General features: G+C 36.2%; 1 pseudogene across 1 annotated transcript in view; it reads right to left on the bottom strand.

Annotated features, from left to right (window-relative positions):
- The window catches only part of LOC100375478 (uncharacterized), a 60351-nt pseudogene extending 39796 nt beyond the window's left edge, over positions 1-20555 (bottom strand). The window contains exons 1-12 of the transcript XR_014929093.1: positions 20023-20555; positions 19006-19063; positions 18713-18889; positions 16841-16983; positions 16484-16562; positions 16113-16360; positions 10908-11228; positions 9899-9956; positions 9606-9782; positions 7742-7884; positions 7385-7463; positions 6975-7261 (exon numbers count right to left, since the gene is read on the bottom strand). The product of XR_014929093.1 is annotated as an uncharacterized LOC100375478 (transcript). The remainder of the gene's footprint in view (positions 1-6974; positions 7262-7384; positions 7464-7741; positions 7885-9605; positions 9783-9898; positions 9957-10907; positions 11229-16112; positions 16361-16483; positions 16563-16840; positions 16984-18712; positions 18890-19005; positions 19064-20022) is intronic.
- Positions 20556-21096: the final 541 nt, after the last annotated feature.

Genomic DNA, 21096 nt, shown 5'->3' with positions numbered 1-21096 from the left:
CTGCCACGCCTTAGAAACTTTTATTTAAGATAGAGTTGGTAACCTTTTGTAAGAGAGAGAGAGGAGAGAAAGAGGGAAAGAAGAGAGAGGGAAGGAGAGAAATGGGACGAATAAAGCTGGACTATCTGTAATGAACTAACATGTATTCATTTGGGTCGAATCTTGTATCTCAACGTGTAGCTATTATCAGCTAAGCGAGACGAAGTTTCCAGATCCCCGAACATGGAAGCTCCGGGACCTGTACATAACACCTGGCGAACAATCCGGGTTAGCAGCTTGTTTAACTATTAGCTTTTTTTTCATTGTATTGTGCCTTGTGTATGTACCTACTAAACCAATGAATGTGTTATTGTGACACACATCCAGAGTTAGAGATGATGCCCGGTGGTTGAACTTTCGATGACCACTTCGTGACAAACAAGTGTGCAAATAGGCCTGGCAATAACACTATGTATAGCAACTGTGTTATGTTATGTAATGTAGTCCCGTCTGTCTCTGTATGTTGAATGTGTATATGGAGTAAGACAGCGAACCCGTGTGAACGACATCTGAAATTTAACATATATGTACATATGAACAGATTATGTTATTAAGTTTCTGTCGTGGTCGGTTTATCTATATTTTTTTTCGATTTTAAACTCAGACCACTCAACCAAACCAAGAATGGCATGGCGATACGTCCTTGAAACCTGAGACATATTATTAAACAATGTGAATACGTGTCCCTATTGAAGTGTGGCACAGGTACTAGGAAAAATAAACACAGTCATAAACAATTCGTAGAATTGATGACGGAGGCACTTTCGATAGCGCTAATGATATGACATGATGTAATTTGACGACGATTTGAAATGACCAATTTCAACAGATCATGGTTAAAGCGCGGTAGTCGTCGCGCAGCGCGTGTTCGAATTTCATGTAAATAAACAATGTATTTTACACGCGTTGTATACGTCGCTATGAGTCCCATATCAAACAGGACGCAGCACCACGACTGCTACCCTTTAAATGAAACAATTAGTCATATCAAAGGTCACGCCGCCAGAGAACTGCTATGACACAACACCAGACATTGGACTTTCTGTACGGCACTGCCACATTCAAGATGGCGGTCCCATGTAGTAAATATCGCATTTATTTTATTATCTATCGTGCACCAGTTGACTGAGGTCACTACGCAAGCAGTGTTTGTCTCATTTCATGCACACATTAGCTTAGGTCCCCCGGGGGTTCACTCTATATGCAGTTACTACCCCATGTGCGTTCCAAATTTAGCGGGAAAGCTTTCCTATTAAACTATCATTCCCCTGTCAGTCATATATAATAATTCCAGGCGCCATAACTACCATGACTCTATATACGTAACCAAGCAGTCTCACCCTAATACAGTGGCACGATACACGAGTTATCGTGTGGCCTTAGTATTTACAGGGAGATTCGATTCCAATACAGTTTGGACATACCGCATCATTCGCAAAAAAAATAACTACATTACTCGCGAACAAAAAAAATCATATTTACGCAAACCAGAACGGGGTTTGATGACGCAGTGATTCAAGGACAGTTACTATAGTACCCGTGATCCACGTCTACTCATTTCTACAAATGAGCTGTCAGTAAAACCCATGACATTAGTATCCCAGTAGTGTGGTCATACCAACCATGCACGTGTACATATACGATGTTCGATAACATTGTATCACCATCGTCACCATGCACAGAAACTAATGCGTTGGGATTGGTTTCTTTGCACAGCTGCTGGTTGCTAAGGGTTGCAAGGAGGACGTGTTCATTTATCTTTAGTTACCAAACAATGAGAAATCTATAGAATTGGATATACCTCTCAGCTGGCTTCACATGCATAGTTCAAGACTGCCTAACCGGTGCTTATACCAGGATTTAGTTGCAGCACTGTGGTCTGTGGTTACAGCTTCATTTTCCGAGTAATCACAAGAAATTGACATTACAATAGAAAATAAAAGACTGGCACTCCCATACAATTAATAGCAAGTGAAATTCCTGGAATTGAAACATAGATTTTGAAGTCACTGGTGTAGGCATTGAATAACTTCAAGTTGGCATAAAGACGAGGTAGTTTATTTAATCAGTGCTGAACTAGAGGTTGAAATTATAATTAAAGGGGCACCTTCCAGTTAAGATTAATTTCACAACAAATTTACTTTCTGGATTAAAATAACAATGGATAACAAAAGATAGATTAACATTGTAAACAACATAAACAGTAGTGTCCCATGATTCTTTGGTGCAATCCATGGGATTGAGCGGTTCCCCTTTAAGTTCGTTGTCATATAATTTGTTTATTTAAATTTCTCCTGAATTCAAATAGAATACACTGGTGAAAGGATGTTTTTGAGGTGTGGTTACATTGTGTATGGAGTGGTAGGGTTGGGTGTCATATAATTTTTTCATTTTCAACTCTCATGAAATCACACATAATTTCACTTTAATAATTTATTTTCGATGAAAAGTTTTCAAGCATACGGTGTGAATCAAATTTTCACTGTGTTGTGTCAAGTCTCAATAGAGTATGAGGGAAATGGCATTTTCACTGGAATTTATTTTAGCGGAAACATGTTCACAGTGAAAGGAAGTATTCCACATTATTACATATATAGTTTATTTTGATTCGTCAAAATCGGTACTTCCACACCCCATATGCAAATGAGGTCTGAGAGCGAATAAAGTAGTCCGTTCAAGAGTAGCGTTTTTCGAAACATAGCAGAAATAAACAATATTTAGAAGTACGATACTTTACGTTTGGGTACATGAATATATTTGCCGAGTGAAATGAAATTTGAACAACAGTAATGGTACTTCTAAGCAGTAACTTATTTTGACTAAAACTAATTTGCATATCACCCATGCAATGATGTTTTTGGTATTTTCACGGTCAATATGCAAATGAACATGGTATTGGCGATTCGCTCCACTTGGATTGCCCTTAAAATCACTTTAATTTTGTGTATCTGTGTGTGTGTGATTTCTAGTGTTTTCACGTATTAATTCTTCTGTGATTTGTTTGGCTTGGCCGATTTCGCTCAAACTTAGCAGGTAGGTCACACCTTCACCCTAGTTATCAGGAAATGTATCTCCTACAAATTTTGGATACAACACCTCAGACATAGCTCATTTTGCTCAGCTTGAGTGTGGGCACAAAGTTACTATTGGTAAAATCTGAAAACAAATTCTGACCACCGTTTCCATGGAAACAGCCAACAACTGAATTTTTTAATACCTTCACGCCAAATGTATCACACCCTACATTTCTATGATTAAAAAGCATGGACTTAGCTCGTTCTAATCCGCTTGAGTGTGGGCAACAATTTACTGAGATTTTTTTTGGCTTGGCTAATTTTGTTTATAATTGACAGGCAGGTCGTACCGTCACTAATTGGCAAAACAATCCTGGTCCACAGCTGTTTTTTGAATACTTTCGACCCCAAATTTATTACCTCCCACTAGTCTTGTATTCATGCCTTTTATTTTGGCTACGTTGCACACCGGTAAGAGAACACCGACGCCGACATTGTTACACTGTATCAACGTAATCCCGACGCAACTTTGAACTTTGAATGAGCTGTAAATGCTGCCTGCAATCTAGAAAATACTATCGGTTGGAAATAATAAATTTAAAGGATTGTTCAGTTACTCTGGCCTGGGGGGTCGGCAGATTCCATTTTGTCAGCTGTAAATCCCAGTTGACCCACCCCTATCAACAACAAAAAGTGGGCGACCCCCTAACATTATATTTTAAAACATGCTGACCCCCCCCCGAAAAACAAAGAAACATTAACAGTTTTGGCTCTGACATGATTACAAAATGTATGATGTGCATTGAAAATATCGTGGTTTGCTGTAATTTTTAGTGTTTGCATTTAATAGACCAGTCACCTTAGGAGGGGAGGGGAAGCATAAAGCCAAAAAACGACTACAGAAAAGGCTGCAGGAAGTAGGGAAATCTATGCTGCTAAAGATAGTAAATAAAAACAAAGCTGTGGAGTACTCACTTGATAAACGCCCTTATAAGATAGGAAAAGAGGATTTGAATCTAGGCGGTTTGAAAACTAATTTGGATTTAATATATCTTTCATATCTTATAGACCAGGAAAGCTTTACACCTGAAGCACAGTCTGTGCTTATGAAAACAAAGGACACTTTGATTTTTGTATAAATTTGTGTTGGATTTTGGTATTTTACAGAGCAAAATATGCATATTTAAAAGTTAAAAAAACAAAAAAACTATTTATTTATATACATGAATCCATTTAACTTTTTTGATTTGCTGAACAAAAACTGTCACTGCTCTTTGTACTAATTGCTGTGTTTTTCCGTCTCCAGCTACAATTGGATAAATCCAGTAAATATCTTATACAATGGTGACTTCAGACTTTAAATAAAATAATCTGATATCACATGGACTTGGGATGTGTTCAAAACTTAACTGTATAATTGCACGGGGCTCTGCTGCATTGCATAACCTGTTATTTGTCAACTTCAACCCCAAAATATTTAGCCTATAACATTTTTTGCATCAACAAATTTATAGGCAATATGGGTAATAGTTATTATTAAGAACACATTTGTATGATTAACTTTTTAATCTATTGTACTGAAATAAAATTTAAAAAAATATATGCATAAGCGCGTGTGTGAATTGTGGAAAACAGGGTGACCCCCCATTCGCAAAATCAAAAACAGGGTAACCCCCCTACTGATCCACCCCCAGGCCGAAGTAACTGACCAATCCCTAACAACAGCATACGTCCTAGCAATAAAATAAAATGACTTCTAAGGACTGAATGTTTTTTTGCGAACTTTGTATACGGTGCCCGGTTTTAGTTATAAACCGACGTTAGCTTCACGTTCATGTCCTACCATGGCAACAGCCGAAAACATATTGCTAGTTTTTTTTAGTGGAGTGGATCGCCAACCGGCTTGTTTTCATTGGCAAAATCGTTCAGCAACATGTTTGGCATATTATGTGTACATCACATGGACTACTACGATTGAGAGAACTTTATGTATGTTGAATGAGTTTTATAAACCCCAAAGGGCTCTTGGAAGATCCACCCGCAGTAAAATTAGCGATTGCCATGGAGGCGCAACCATCAACATCAAAATCCCAGGAGGTTTCTGCTGGCGACGTTGTGGCATGACATTGACCATTGGGTAAATGAAAAGTACGATCACTATTTGAATACACATATATACTAATACCCGTCTGGAAAAACTATTTTGGTACCAGAATTACACATTGGTGTTAGTTGTTCAATCAAATACATACTGTCAAGTACTGTGTTACAGCATGCACCGGATTTCAAGTTGCCGACCTCTAACCACAAAGTAAATTCATAACCGTAATGTTCTTTCATAGAAACGCCTTAATGGAGAATGTCGAGAGTTAATAAGTAACTTTGTAGTTGTATAATAAGGCATATATTATATGATAATATATGTACGAGCAAGCCATGGCTCGGATCCATGCTAACAATGTAAGAACATGAACACTACATTCATTGCAAAACCATTTTTTCATTTTTGTTTGACAGTTTAACCCGCCACCAGTTGGCCCTGCTTGATACTTTGCGACTTATTTTCACTTCAATACGAGAATGTAGAATGTGATCTTTTGCCATGATAATACTACTAGAGATATACTGCACACTGACCTATTCAATACGTAAGCGACATCAACAGACGAAGTACATTGACAAAGTAATATAATAAAAATATATTATAAAGGAATTCCCTTCACGATTCGTGTATTTCCAGTCGAATATTTTTAGGTAGCATTTCCTCTCTTGTGAACAATTACCCAGGAACGTTTTGGTAAGAATGGTCCATACGATATTGTGACTGACTTATATTCGGCTGATGTACAGTATGTTAATTTATTGTACTTATGAGTTAGATGTATTATGCTAAATACGATTCTGAAGTCATACATGCAATGTATATGTAAATGTCAATATTGGGTAGGTAGCTTCTCCGCCATGGCTTACTCCTATACTAAAAGTGATAGCTAAAAGTAATATGTTATATTCAGTACAAGGTGTGGCAAGTTGGCATTGTTCAGTTCCTAAATGAAAACTCGGCAATTTGTCTAATGACCGAAGTTGCTATGTCCTTTTTTGAAAAAAAAAATGTTAGTTTATTCATCACTTTTAACGTGATTCCCAAAAGCGTGGCCAACCTGCAAAATAGGACGAGAAAATAGTTCCCGTTTGAGCTACGTTATATGTTAGTAGTGGTTTTACCAAGTTTAGGGTTATTTTAGATTGACACCTTCTAGTGGGTGGAAAGTAAATAAATTGCAGTCATTGGTATTATACGACGTGATTATATCACGAATGGGGATTTGTTCTAACTGTTTTATTACTTTCTACAATTAAACTCACTGATTGCATTCGTATGACATTAGGTATGTGTAAACATCTCATGTCACTGATTTCACTACGATTACTAATGAAATGTGAAATTTCATGTGCACTTGCATCATAGTATATGCAATACAATTTTATTTTATTTATTTATACATGAATGACAATACAAAATGACTTTGTTCTGAAATTATCGATAATTGTAATACATGCTCACACTAAACTCAAAACAAAAAATCAAAAAAATCAAATACAAATAAAATTGTCTTCTAAAAATGTAATTTATTTAAACCTAAGTTTAAATTTATTATAAAAAAATAAATCTAGTTAGACTGCAAAATGGTGAAGCGTATAATAAAATTTATTCCTGATGTCGTGAAATGTTAATTTTCACTTTAAAAGTAGTGTACATTTCATAAAATTCATATCATTTTATGTAACAAGTACAAATGCCAGTGCACAAATGTCAAACATTGATTTGTGACTCATTACTTTATGTATAATTTACTTTATATATATATATATATATACATACGTGGACAGAGAAATTAAGACACGACTACATGAGTAAAGTTCACTCTACAGTACTGTATCGTAAGGTACATGGAGTACCTCACTCATCATCAAATATACATTTATTCAGTCATCTCCGCTTAAAAGAAACATTCCCATAAATGTAGATTGTTGCTGGTTATCCAACCACACCGAATCACGTGGTAGATAAACCTTCATATATATTTTATCGTTTTCAGTCAGTCGAAACAAACCAGAATGAAAACTACTGTAGTAAAAATCCGAATTCCGTTGTGTACGTCCACTCTTCATTAAGTTGATGGGGTCTGGTTGGTAAGATTCATTCTCTGTGGGCGAAATACACAAACCTTAGACAGATGCTAGGTTCAAGTAACTATAATATACATTCTGGATGTAACGCAGACATAGCTAGTGATTGATGTAACGACATAGATAAAGTAAGTACATACCTCGAACAGTGTAATGTAAGTATTCTTGGATATCCGTTTCCTGTCGCTCCTCTTCAGTGCTATCATCAAGAAAATATGCCTACATTTGCACAGAAATATTAGAATAAACATGTGTGCTCATGTCCAATAACGAATACCGATTTGAATATGATTATGTATGTAATCTGATGTTGCATTCTTAAAACATGTGTATTTCTAATATAGAACATTCATTGTCTATTCCCAATTTTGTATAGTATGTTGACTCAGATTGGATGTGCAAGTATTATTCTTCTGTAACCACGTGAATACAGACGACCTGGCGTAAATGTGTTATAACTGACTGAACTATTCACTGGAGTCATAAGTAAAACACACCTGACTGTACACATAGTAAATGCCAGTCTTGGGAACTATGATGTGATGATCATCTACTTGAACGTATCTTGCAAATGATTGGCCGTTATTATATTCCCATGGACCAACCTTTTTGTAACCTTTCTGCCTGTGAAGTTGTTTACCTGCAAATGCGAGTGAGGTTGGTATTATATATTATGTCTCTATACCTATTTTGAAAAGAATAGGTGGTATGTTATACCTATTTTGAGAAGGTTAGGCATATTTACTTACTTATGAAAATGTTTTAAAAGCATGTTATCATGATACGTTCCCTGAAAGATTGGAAATTGCAACTATTCAAAATAATCAATTCAAAGTATAAATGTAATATTTTTATTGAAATGGTTCGTCTGCCTAGACCGATACCATGTGGTTTTACCGGGCATGTTTTCTCGTAAATATTTACACATTAATTCTATGAAAATAAACTGTAATGAGTATAGGAAAGAGTTTAAATGTTATTACTTTGAGAGGTGTCGTATAGGACTAAGACATGTTACGGCAGATTACACAGCTAATATAATGATATCATCCTTGAATAAAGAAACCAGAATACTTTCGGTTTCGAAGGCTTAAGCCATACATGTCTAAGAACAAGCCTAGGTGTACGGTGAAACTGCGAATGGCTCATTAAATAAGCTATTATTCATTTGATTGTTACTCCTTACTTGGAAAACTGTGGTAATTCTAGAGCTATTACGTGATGCTGACCTCGTGCTTTTATTAGAACAAGACCGAATCGGTGTTCCGCCGCATCGCGGGTGGTGGGCCCGGTTCTTCTGACAAACTCTTGATAACTTGGCGGGTCGCACGACCTCTGCGCCGGCGACGAATCTTTCGAATGTCTACGTATACCCTGGCAACGAGGGCACGTTCTGCGCCTACCGTGGTGGAAACGGGTAACGGGAATCAGAGTCGATTCCGGAGAGGGAGCCGGAGAAACGGCTACCACATCCAAGGAAGGCAGCAGGCGCGCGAATTACGATACCCGACACGCGGAGGTGGTCTCCAAAAATAATGATACAGAATTCTCTGGGAGGCCGAAATCGGAATGAGCACAGTACAAATCCTTCAGCGAGGATCCATTGGAAAACAACTGCGGTAATTCTAGCAGCAAAAGCGAACCACTAAAATAAAATGATTACACCTTTTTCTGGATATATAATAAAGACAAACACAATTATTAATTTATAACAATTATGAATGCTATAAAATTATAGAATGCATATAGCACCGCATATTTTATGTAACCATCGGGTATTAACTACACGTGTGAAATTAGTTGACGATTTGTGCAACTTTGCACTAATCGTGTCATGTGCAGAAACGTGACTCACAAGACTTACAATATTTTCTGAGCTATTGTAGGGATGCTTAACTTACGCACAAGGAATATCGCCGTTGTTGTTTGTTGTTGTTGTTGTTGTTGTTGTTGTTGTTGTTTTTGTCGTCGTCGTTGCTGTTGTTGTTGTCGTCGTCGTTAGGACTCTTTTTTCGTCTTTCTATGACGTCATCCTCCATGTTGTAGCGAGTTATACAACATGAGATACAAGGACCGTATATTGTTTGATTATGGATTGAATGAGAATCTGATCAGATTCAGTTAGTGACACTGTCATCACATTTTTTTTATATCGCATATGTTTTCCGTCATCAGGGATTATTGTAACGAGGTTCGACGAGGTGAAGTAACCTCAAAATCCTACTTTCCCACTTAATGGAAATTGGAAATTGGTTTTTGGTTGCACTTTTGGTCCATGTTGCAACGTCGGTCCGTGAAATAATTAACAACATATCATATCAAGCTTAGTGTCCGCATTATGAACAATATAACCATCCTTACTATCAGTAAATCCATTCAGTGACGGTCGTCCGGTCAAGTGCACGGCTATAGTAATAATACTCGTTGACGGCATAGTGTTGGAATTGCTACCTGTATCCACCGCATGCTCTGTTTTATTTTGCTTGATAATGTTAGAAACCAGTCGTTCAATTGCACCGACTGTGAGAGTTGTCCTATCTAGAGACAATAACACATTCCCTGTTATTTATTTCCTATGTGTACAATGTACATTCGTAATCATGAAATACGACATGCACACATCATTACAAGAGTGAATACACTTAGTTTAATACCTGGTCGTCTTTTTCTGTTGCGTTGGCGACGATCTTCATCAATAATACGTAAAATTAACTGAAATAAACAAGTTTAGCATGTTATTCAGCAAAACATATTTAAAGAATCTTTTGAACGCAGATGTATATACATGTAGGCAATGATATTCAAAAAACGCATGGGGCGGTTCATCACATTGTAGTCATCGCATCGTGATTGTAGACAATTGTGTGATCAAGTGATTACTAGTATGTCACAAATGTTAAAGACTACATAGAAAACATGGGACAAATCTTTTTCAGCTTCGGATTTTGCTGTAGTAATGCGATATGATTTTCCTTGAATGTACAAAGACGTGGAATGCACACGGTCCGGAAAATATATAATTCGCTAAAATTAGTTATATTAAGTGTAGTTTAGGTTTAGTAATTTACATAAAATGTCTACATTTTGTTATTTTTTCGACAAGAATACGCTCCAATATAACACTCCATGTCTGATTTGGGCATGCTCATATTCTACTCGATAATACTTTTTAAAACAATGAATTTTTTAACATTATTCAGCCTTTACTTTGAAATCGCTCTAGAATTGGGCTGGTGTGTTGAACTGTGGCTGATATACTTCATTCTAATTTGTTCCGCATTATGTGTGCTGCTGTATACTAAGTATAGGAATCACGTCACGTGAGAGGTGACCTTTTCACATTGTTTGAGTGTTGCTAATTCTACGAATCTGTGAGTCTGTAGTAATTTAAATCGATAGAGAAAGTGACCTTTTCTAAGAATTACCGCTCTGTAGTACATATATTTTCCACACCAAACAAGAGCTGCGTAAGTTAGTCTGTGGAGAATGGCAATTTTAAATATTATATTCCGCGTGCAACTACAACTTCGAGAAGTTTAAATATTTCGCGCTTCAAATGTATGTATTTCCTCATTGACGAATCGTGGTTCGTCAATGTTTTGATGATTATATAAAATAGGAAAATGAATAATGAAATAAATAATGAAATATTTCGATTATTACCATCCTGACACTGTCTTCATCTGTTGTGCAGCAACGAAGAGTACTGCTTCCAACCTGGGTGGTGACATCATTTTCGCTTACTGTTTCCGAGCATGTGCATCGCTGCTCTGTCTCTGGTTCTGTGTCTGATGCATGCTGCAAATCTTTGTGAGTTTTCAAATTATCGATAGATATCTCCAGTTTCATAATATCGTTTTGGAAAGAGACTACTACGATGCCAATGACTACTGGGTAAATAAACAGAATAATCAAAGTTTGGATACCTAAAAATACTATTGTTGTAGTAAAATAGTGACGATTTCTTTTGTTTTCCCATGGACATTATATGTCCATTTCCACTAAGTTCAGCCATGAAATACGAGTTAGTTTGCAGCATGCATCAGAGGTACAACCATGTACCGGTCGTCTCAATTCATGGTTAAAGTGAGGATTACTCAAGTTTTGTCTGTCTATATACGTATAATTTTGTCCAGTGACAGCAATTTTCACTCTAAGAACGCGTCATAATTTTTTCGAAACAGTGACGGGTCAATCAATGACCGTCGCAGGGACTATGGGTCTTTTATCACTAAGCTGGGTAGTCGCTAGGGAATCCCACGTGTCTCTGCCACAGGCCTAGGCTAATTTAAATATTAATGACCGGATCTACATTTGCTTGCCATGAGTGCGTTTGCGTCTCTCCCTGGGATGCCCAAGCGACGCATTTTTAGAATAGATTTATCCTGTAGAACGAATTTTCCGGCGAACGGGTTTATAGGGGGACGAATTTTCCGAACAGATACCCCTTACGTATAAATTGGGGTTTGCTTTTTCCGCATTTAACCAATAAATGTGTAATTATATAGAGTGACCCCCACCCCAAATTTCATATCATGTGTGACCCCTAAATATTGCTGACTTACCCCGGCATAAAATAGTATATTGCTGTACGTGACATCCCTATAGTGCTGAGTTATGTTATGATGTTGTGTTCGGAAAGTATGGTCTACAGGATAAATATGTTCGGAAAATATGGTCTACAGGATAAATATGTTCGGGAAGTATGGTCTACAGGATAAATATGTTCGGAAAGTATGGTCTACAGGATAAATATGTTCGGAAAGTATGGTCTACAGGATAAATTTGTTCGGAAAGTATGGTCTACAGGATAAATATGTTCGGAAAGTATGGTCTACAGGATAAATATGTTCGGAAAGTATGGTCTACAGGATAAATATGTTCGGAAAGTATGGTCTACAGGATAAATATGTTCGGGAAGTATGGTCTACAGGATAAATATGTTCGGAAAATATGGTCTACAGGATAAATATGTTCGGGAAGTATGGTCTACAGGATAAATATGTTCGGAAAATATGGTCTACAGGATAAATATGTTCGGAAAATATGGTCTACAGGATAAATATGTTCGGAAAATATGGTCTACAGGATAAATTTGGTCGGAAAGTATGGTCTACAGCATAAATATGTTTGGAAAGTATGGTCTACAGGATAAATATGTTCGGAGAGTATGGTCTACAGGATAAATATGTTCGGAAAGTATGGTCTACAGGATAAATATGTTCGGAAAGTATGGTCTACAGGATAAATATGTTCGGAAAGTATGGTCTACAGGATAAATATGTTTGGAAAGTATGGTCTACAGGATAAATATGTTCGGAAAGTATGGTCTACAGGATAAATATGTTCGGAAAGTATGGTCTACAGGATAAATATGCTCGGAAAATTTGGTCCCGCGACGAACATGTTTGGAAAATCAGTCTGTTTGAGCTGACATAATAAAGTTTACAAATGATTTCCAACTAAAATATTCATGACACACAGCTTCTATATGTAAATGCTAATTAATAATTCAACAAGGAAATATATCATCTCCGAATAAAAATAGAGAAGTGATGCAATTTTACCACGAATGTTGTCAGTCTTTCTAGTTATGTAATATGGTACTTTTAGTAAGAAAGACATCGTTTTCAGATGCTACACCGTCATACATATATTACTGACTAAAACTCGTTTCTGGTGCCTTCATGTAATAAAGATGTATAATTTGCTCGTGCCCCCCCCCCCATACAAATACGTTCACGGTATGTTGCGTAGAGTTGTTGTGGTAAACAAATAACCGGGGTACAGACAAATAATTACATAAAACAAGAAAATATATGAATACATTAAGTACAGCTTTAGCAATCAATATAAATTATTATTACATTTAGAAGTTCGCAAAATACACCAATGCGAAAATAATTATTATATTAGAAGTTATATTATACATTCCCGGTAACAGCAAACAGCAGGGTTCTTACGACCAACTACGCATGCGTGGACACAAATGTCGAGTTCTGGAGTGCGGCTGCAAAGAAGACTACATGTAGTCATGGTAGCATTAATAATACATAACATTTACAACACTTTTGCTGTGAAACATAGGAACTGCCGTCTAGTTACATGCGCATGTACTGTACTCATTCCACACTAATAGATTGGTGTATCAAATTAAAGTTAGAAATAACAACAAATCAAAACGATATCCAAATTCACATTTATTTAAGAAATTTATAGATCCAAGAACACAAAACAAATGATTGAAATGTAATCGACGAGTATAATCCTTCAAGACAAGTACACAACATTGTCAAATCAGTAAGAGATTGACATATAAACCTCATAGTATGGTATATATCAAGTAATACACCCATATGAAGTATGTTCCAGCTCAGTCAGATTAAAATTAGATCATTCATGATTATTTTGTTTTATTCATGTATTTAATATAAAATAAATGAATAAAAAAAGTTTCATCTTAGATATGGGTAGCTTAAAATACAACAACTTAAAAACGTATCTGCTGCTGGCTTAGTTGTGTACCATGCATTTTGAACATATGATAATGTGTGTGGATTTACAAAATTGCTATGGCTTTTTTACATAGAATTAAACATTTTCACTTATAGAAGTAAGTGCAGGAACATCACGGGACAGAGGGCGTAGCCCGAAACAGCATTGCGATTTTTATTGATTTTATTGGAATCCTGGCCTGTGTAACCATGTGTATTTGAAACAGTGGGCGCGATGGCGAGAGAAAATGGAACACTATATAGCTATTTGAGGGGAAAATAGAAGTTTCGGGGCTCTTATGACTCTCGCTCCCGTCGAGATCTCGGCCTTTGCGTTATAGGTATAACACCATAAGTTACAGCGTGCCGTAATTTTGCGGTATTTTATGGGGTATTTTCATCATACCATATAAGGAAATACGAATTCCAAATATAGAATGATTATGCGAGTAAGCGTCCTCTAATAATAAAAACAAACATGGCTGCAATGGGGGTTTCGCCGGACTCCACACAAAGAAGTTTGCTGATTCTGTTCCTTGTATGTCTTCGTGCATACTTTGAGGTATTCCCGTAATAAACTTATAATATATGTGCGAGCAAGCCATGGCTAGTATTTGCGATTCATGCTAACAATGTAAGAACAAGAACACTACATTCATTGCAATGTAATAGGATCTAAATCTGCATGTCGATTGATTTTAATTTTTGTTTGACAGATTAACCCGCCACCAGTTAGCCCTGCTTGATACGTTGTGACGTATTTTTACTTTAATATGCGTCGTGATAATATTGTATAATCATTAACAACTATTAGAGATACACTGCACACTGGCGACGCACATTGAGAAAGTAATATAATAAAATATATTATAAAGGAATTCCCTTTTCGAATCGTGCATTTCCAGTCGAATATTTTTAGGTAGCATTTCCTATCTTGTGAACAATTACCCAGGAACGTTTTGGTAAGAATGGTCCAAACGATATTGTGACTGACTTATATTCGGCTGATGTATGTTAATTTATTGTACTTATAAGTTAGATGTATTATGCTAAATACGATTCTGAAGTCATACATGCAATGTATATGTAAATGTCAATATTGGGTAGGTAGCTTCTCCGCCATGGCTTACCCCTATACTAAAAGTGATAGCTAAAACTTTATTATCAGTACAATGTGTAACAAATTGGCATTGTTCAGTTCCTGTATGTAAACTCGGCAATTTGTATAATGACCGAATTTTGTATGTCATTTTTTGATAAAATGTTAGTTTACTCACCAATTTCAACGTGATTCCCAAAAGCGTGGCCCACCTGAAAAGTAGGAAGAGAAACTAGTTCCCATTTGAGCTACGTTATATGTTAGTAGTGAATCTAACCAAGTTTAGGGTTATTTTAGATTGAAACCTTCTAGTGGGTGGAAAGTAAATAAATTGCAGTCATTGGTATTATACGACGTGATTATATCACGAATGGGGATTTGTTCTAACTGTTTTATTACTTTTTACAATTAAACTCACTGATTGCATTCGTATGACATTAGGTATGTGTAAACATCTCATGTCACTGATTTCACTACGATTACTAATGAAATGTGAAATTTCATGTGCACTTGCATCATAGTATCTGCAATACAATTTTATTTTATTTATTTATACATGAATGACAATACAAAATGACTCTTTGTTCTGAAATTATCGATAATTGTAATACATGCTCACACTAAACTCAAAACAAAAAATCAAAAAAATCAAATACAAATAAAATTTACTTCTAAAAATGTAATTTATTTAAACCTAAGTTTAAATTTATTATAAAAAAATAAATCTAGTTAGACAGCAAAATCGTGAAACGTATAATAAAATTTACTCCTGATGTCGTGAAATGTTAATTTTCACTTTAAAAAATAGTGTACATTTCATAAAATTCATATCCTTTTATGTAACAAGTACAAATGCCAGTGCACAAATGTCAAACATTGATTTGTGACTCATTACTTTAGAAATATAATTACATTTTTATTGTAAATTTAAAACATTCAATTTAATTAACATTTTCGAACGTTGGTTTGCAATGTCCAATGTAATCTGAGAGGAATTTCATTACAATAACATTAACATTGTTCTGAACGAGAACAATATGGCCAACTAACAGAGCATACGCTGCATTATTATGATTCGTATGTCCCATAATTTATGCATAATTTACTTATATATATATATATATATATATATATATATATATATATATATATATATATATATATATATATATATATATATATATATATATATACATACGTGGACAGAGAAATTAAGACACGACTACATGAGTAAAGTTCACTCTACAGTACTGTATCGTAAGGTACATGGAGTACCTCACTCATCATCATATATACATTTATTCAGTCATCTCCGCTTAAAAGAAACATTCCCATAAATGTCGATTGCTGCTGGTTATCCAACCTCACCGAATCACGTGGTAGGTAAACCTTCATATATATTTTATCGTTTTCAGTCAGTCGAAACAAACCAGAATGAAAACTACTGTAGTAAAAATCCGAATTTCGTTGTGTACGTCCACTCTTCATTAAGTTGATGGGGTCTGGTTGGTAAGATTCATTCTCTGTGGGCGAAATACACAAACCTTAGACAGATGCTAGTTTCAAGTAACTATAATATACATTCTGGATGTAACGCAGACATAACTAGTGATTGATGTAACGACATAGATAAAGTGCGTACTTACCTCGAACAGTGTAATGTAAGTATTCTTGGATATCCGTTTCCTGTCGCTCCTCTTCAGTGCTATCATCAAGAAAATATGCCTACATTTGCACAGAAATATTAGAATAAACATGTGTGCTCATGTCCAATAACGAATACCGATTTGAATATGATTATGTATGTAATCTGATGTTGCATTCTTAAAACATGTGTATTTCTAATATAGAACATTCATTGTCTATTCCCAATTTTGTATAGTATGTTGACTCAGATTGGATGTGCAAGTATTACTCTTCTGTAACCACGTGAATACAGACGACCTGACGTAAATGTGTTATAACTGACTGAACTATTCACTGGAGTCATAAGTAAAACACACCTGACTGTACACATAGTAAATGCCAGTCTTGGGAACTATGATGTGATGATCATCTACTTGAACGTATCTTGCAAATGATTGGCCGTTATTATATTCCCATGGACCAACCTTTTTGTAACCTTTCTGCCTGTGAAGTTGTTTACCTGCAAATGCGAGTGAGGTTGGTATTATATATTATGTCTCTATACCTATTTTGAAAAGAATAGGTGGTATGTTATACCTATTTTGAGAAGGTTAGGCATGTTTACTTACTTATGAAAATGTTTTAAAAGCATGTTATCATGATACGTTCCCTGAAAGATTGGAAATTGCAACTATTCAAAATAATCAATTCAAAGTATAAATGTAATATTTTTATTGAAATGGTTCGTCTGCCTAGACCGATACCATGTGGTTTTACCGGGCATGTTTTCTCGTAAATATTTACACATTAATTCTATGAAAATAAACTGTAATGAGTATAGGAAAAAGTTTAAATGTTATTACTTTGAGAGGTGTCGTATAGGACTAAGACATGTTACGGCAGATTACACAGCTAATATAATGATATCATCCTTGAATAAAGAAACCAGAATACTTTCGGTTTCGAAGGCTTAAGCCATACATGTCCAAGAACAAGCCTAGGTGTACGGTGAAACTGCGAATGGCTCATTAAATAAGCTATTATTCATTTGATTGTTACTCCTTACTTGGAAAACTGTGGTAATTCTAGAGCTATTACGTGATGCTGACCTCGTGCTTTTATTAGAACAACACCGATTCGGTGTTCCGCCGCATCGCGGGTGGTGGGCCCGGTTCTCCTGACAAACTCTTGATAACTTGGCGGGTCGCACGACCTCTGCGCCGGCGACGAATCTTTCGAATGTCTACGTATACCCTGGCAACGAGGGCACGTTCTGCGCCTACCGTGGTGGAAACGGGTAACGGGAATCAGAGTCGATTCCGGAGAGGGAGCCGAGAAACGGCTACCACATCCAAGGAAGGCAGCAGGCGCGCGAATTACGATACCCGACACGCGGAGGTGGTCTCCAAAAATAATGATACAGAATTCTCTGGGAGGCCGAAATCGGAATGAGCACAGTACAAATCCTTCAGCGAGGATCCATTGGAAAACAACTGCGGTAATTCTAGCAGCAAAAGCGAACCACTAAAATAAAATGATTACACCTTTTTCTGGATATATAATAAAGACAAACACAATTATTAATTTATAACAATTATGAATGCTATAAAATTATAGAATGCATATAGCACCGCATATTTTATGTAACCATCGGGTATTAACTACACGTGTGAAATTAGTTGACGATTTGTGCAACTTTGCACTAATCGTGTCATGTGCAGAAACGTGACTCACAAGACTTACAATATTTTCTGAGCTATTGTAGGGATGCTTAACTTACGCACAAGGAATATCGCCGTTGTTGTTTGTTGTTGTTGTTGTTGTTGTTGTTGTTGTTGTTGTTGTTGTTGTTGTTTTTGTCGTCGTCGTTGCTGTTGTCGTCGTCGTTAGGACTCTTTTTTCGTCTTTCTATGACGTCATCCTCCATGTTGTAGCGAGTTATACAACATGAGATACAAGGACCGTATATTGTTTGATTATGGATTGAATGAGAATCTGATCAGATTCAGTTAGTGACACTGTCATCACATTTTTTTTATATCGCATATGTTTTCCGTCATCAGGGATTATTGTAACGAGGTTCGACGAGGTGAAGTAACCTCAAAATCCTACTTTCCCACTTAATGGAAATTGGAAATTGGTTTTTGGTTGCACTTTTGGTCCATGTTGCAACGTCGGTCCGTGAAATAATTAACAACATATCATATCAAGCTTAGTGTCCGCATTATGAACAATATAACCATCCTTACTATCAGTAAATCCATTCAGTGACGGTCGTCCGGTCAAGTGCACGGCTATAGTAATAATACTCGTTGACGGCATAGTGTTGGAATTGCTACCTGTATCCACCGCATGCTCTGTTTTATTTTGCTTGATAATGTTAGAAACCAGTCGTTCAATTGCACCGACTGTGAGAGTTGTCCTATCTAGAGACAATAACACATTCCCTGTTATTTATTTCCTATGTGTACAATGTACATTCGTAATCATGAAATACGACATGCACACATCATTACAAGAGTGAATACACTTAGTTTAATACCTGGTCGTCTTTTTCTGTTGCGTTGGCGACGATCTTCATCAATAATACGTAAAATTAACTGAAATAAACAAGTTTAGCATGTTATTCAGCAAAACATATTTAAAGAATCTTTTGAACGCAGATGTATATACATGTAGGCAATGATATTCAAAAAACGCATGGGGCGGTTCATCACATTGTAGTCATCGCATCGTGATTGTAGACAATTGTGTGATCAAGTGATTACTAGTATGTCACAAATGTTAAAGACTACATAGAAAACATGGGACAAATCTTTTTCAGCTTCGGATTTTGCTGTAGTAATGCGATATGATTTTCCTTGAATGTACAAAGACGTGGAATGCACACGGTCCGGAAAATATATAATTCGCTAAAATTAGTTATATTAAGTGTAGTTTAGGTTTAGTAATTTACATAAAATGTCTACATTTTGTTATTTTTTTCGACAAGAATACGCTCCAATATAACACTCCATGTCTGATTTGGGCATGCTCATATTCTACTCGATAATACTTTTTAAAACAATGAATTTTTTAACATTATTCAGCCTTTACTTTGAAATCGCTCTAGAATTGGGCTGGTGTGTTGAACTGTGGCTGATATACTTCATTCTAATTTGTTCCGCATTATGTATGCTGCTGTATACTAAGTATAGGAATCACGTCACGTGAGAGGTGACCTTTTCACATTGTTTGAGTGTTGCTAATTCTACGAATCTGTGAGTCTGTAGTAATTTAAATCGATAGAGAAAGTGTTCTTTCTAAGAATTACCGTTCTGTAGTACATATATTTTCCACACCAAACAAGAGCTGCATAAGTTAGTCTGTGGAGAATGGCAATTTTAAATATTATATTCCGCGTGCAACTACAACTTCGAGAAGTTTAAATATAGACTATTTCGCGCTTCAAATGTATGCATTTCCTCATTGACGAATCGTGGTTCGTCAATGTTTGTGATGATTATATAAAATAGGAAAATGAATAATGAAATAAATAATGAAATATTTCGATTATTACCATCCTGACACTGTCTTCATCTGTTGTGCAGCAACGAAGAGTACTGCTCCCAACCTGGGTGGTGACATCATTTTCGCTTACTGTTTCCGAGCATGTGCATCGCTGCTCTGTCTCTGGTTCTGTGTCTGATGCATGCTGCAAATCTTTGTGAGTTTTCAAATTATCGATAGATATCTCCAGTTTCATAATATCGTTTTGGAAAGAGACTACTACGATGCCAATGACTATTGGGTAAATAAACAGAATTATCAAAGTTTGGATACCTAAAAATACTACTGTTGTAGTAAAATAGTGACGATTTCTTTTGTTTTCCATGGACATTATATGTCCATTTCCACTAAGTTCAGCCATTAAATACGAGATACGTTAGTTTGCAGCATGCATCAGAGGTACAACCATGTACCGGTCGTCTCAATTCATGGTTAAAGTGAGGATTACTCAAGTTTTGTCTGTCTATATACGTATAATTTTGTCTAGTGACAGCAATTTTCATCTGAAAGCCTAGTACGGGCGGCGCTAAGAACGCGTCACAATTTCTTCGAATCAGTGACGGAACATAACTGGAAAACCCACAAATGCACTCCTCTCATAGAATGGACTGTGAACCATTGTAATTGTTAAGGTATGGTGGGTTTCAACCACAATCCCCGTCCATTTAACATGAAAGTGAAAGAGATCTATTTATATACACGATTCTGCGAAATTTAAAGTGACTGTGAAATGCCTACTATTTTATGGCTTATATTACACTTGAAATATATACTAGTATGAATCATAGTCGTTGTATGGTCACAGAAAATAAATTTAACGCCAAAAAGTGCTTTTTAGTTACCCCTTGCCACACAGCCTATTGCACGGTCGCTGAGCTAATTAAATATTCATGACATTTGCGTAACGAAAATACCATGGTGACGTCACCATGTGCTAACGTACTGGCAACACGCAATGGAAGTCGTTTCGTCGTCGATTTCGTCCTTGTCGATTTCGGCTTTTGTTGCCGAATTTGAATGCCTCACTCGTTTTTGCAATTTTTGCAAAGAACCCTGGATTTCAAGGTACGGACCGTTGACTTGG

This window comes from Saccoglossus kowalevskii, chromosome 1 (genome assembly GCF_978046115.1).
Source record: "Saccoglossus kowalevskii chromosome 1, keSacKowa6.1, whole genome shotgun sequence".
Classification (NCBI taxonomy): Eukaryota; Metazoa; Hemichordata; class Enteropneusta; family Harrimaniidae; genus Saccoglossus; species Saccoglossus kowalevskii.
The sequence above is the reverse complement of the archived record's forward strand: the minus strand, read 5'-3'. Positions and strand labels throughout refer to the sequence as shown.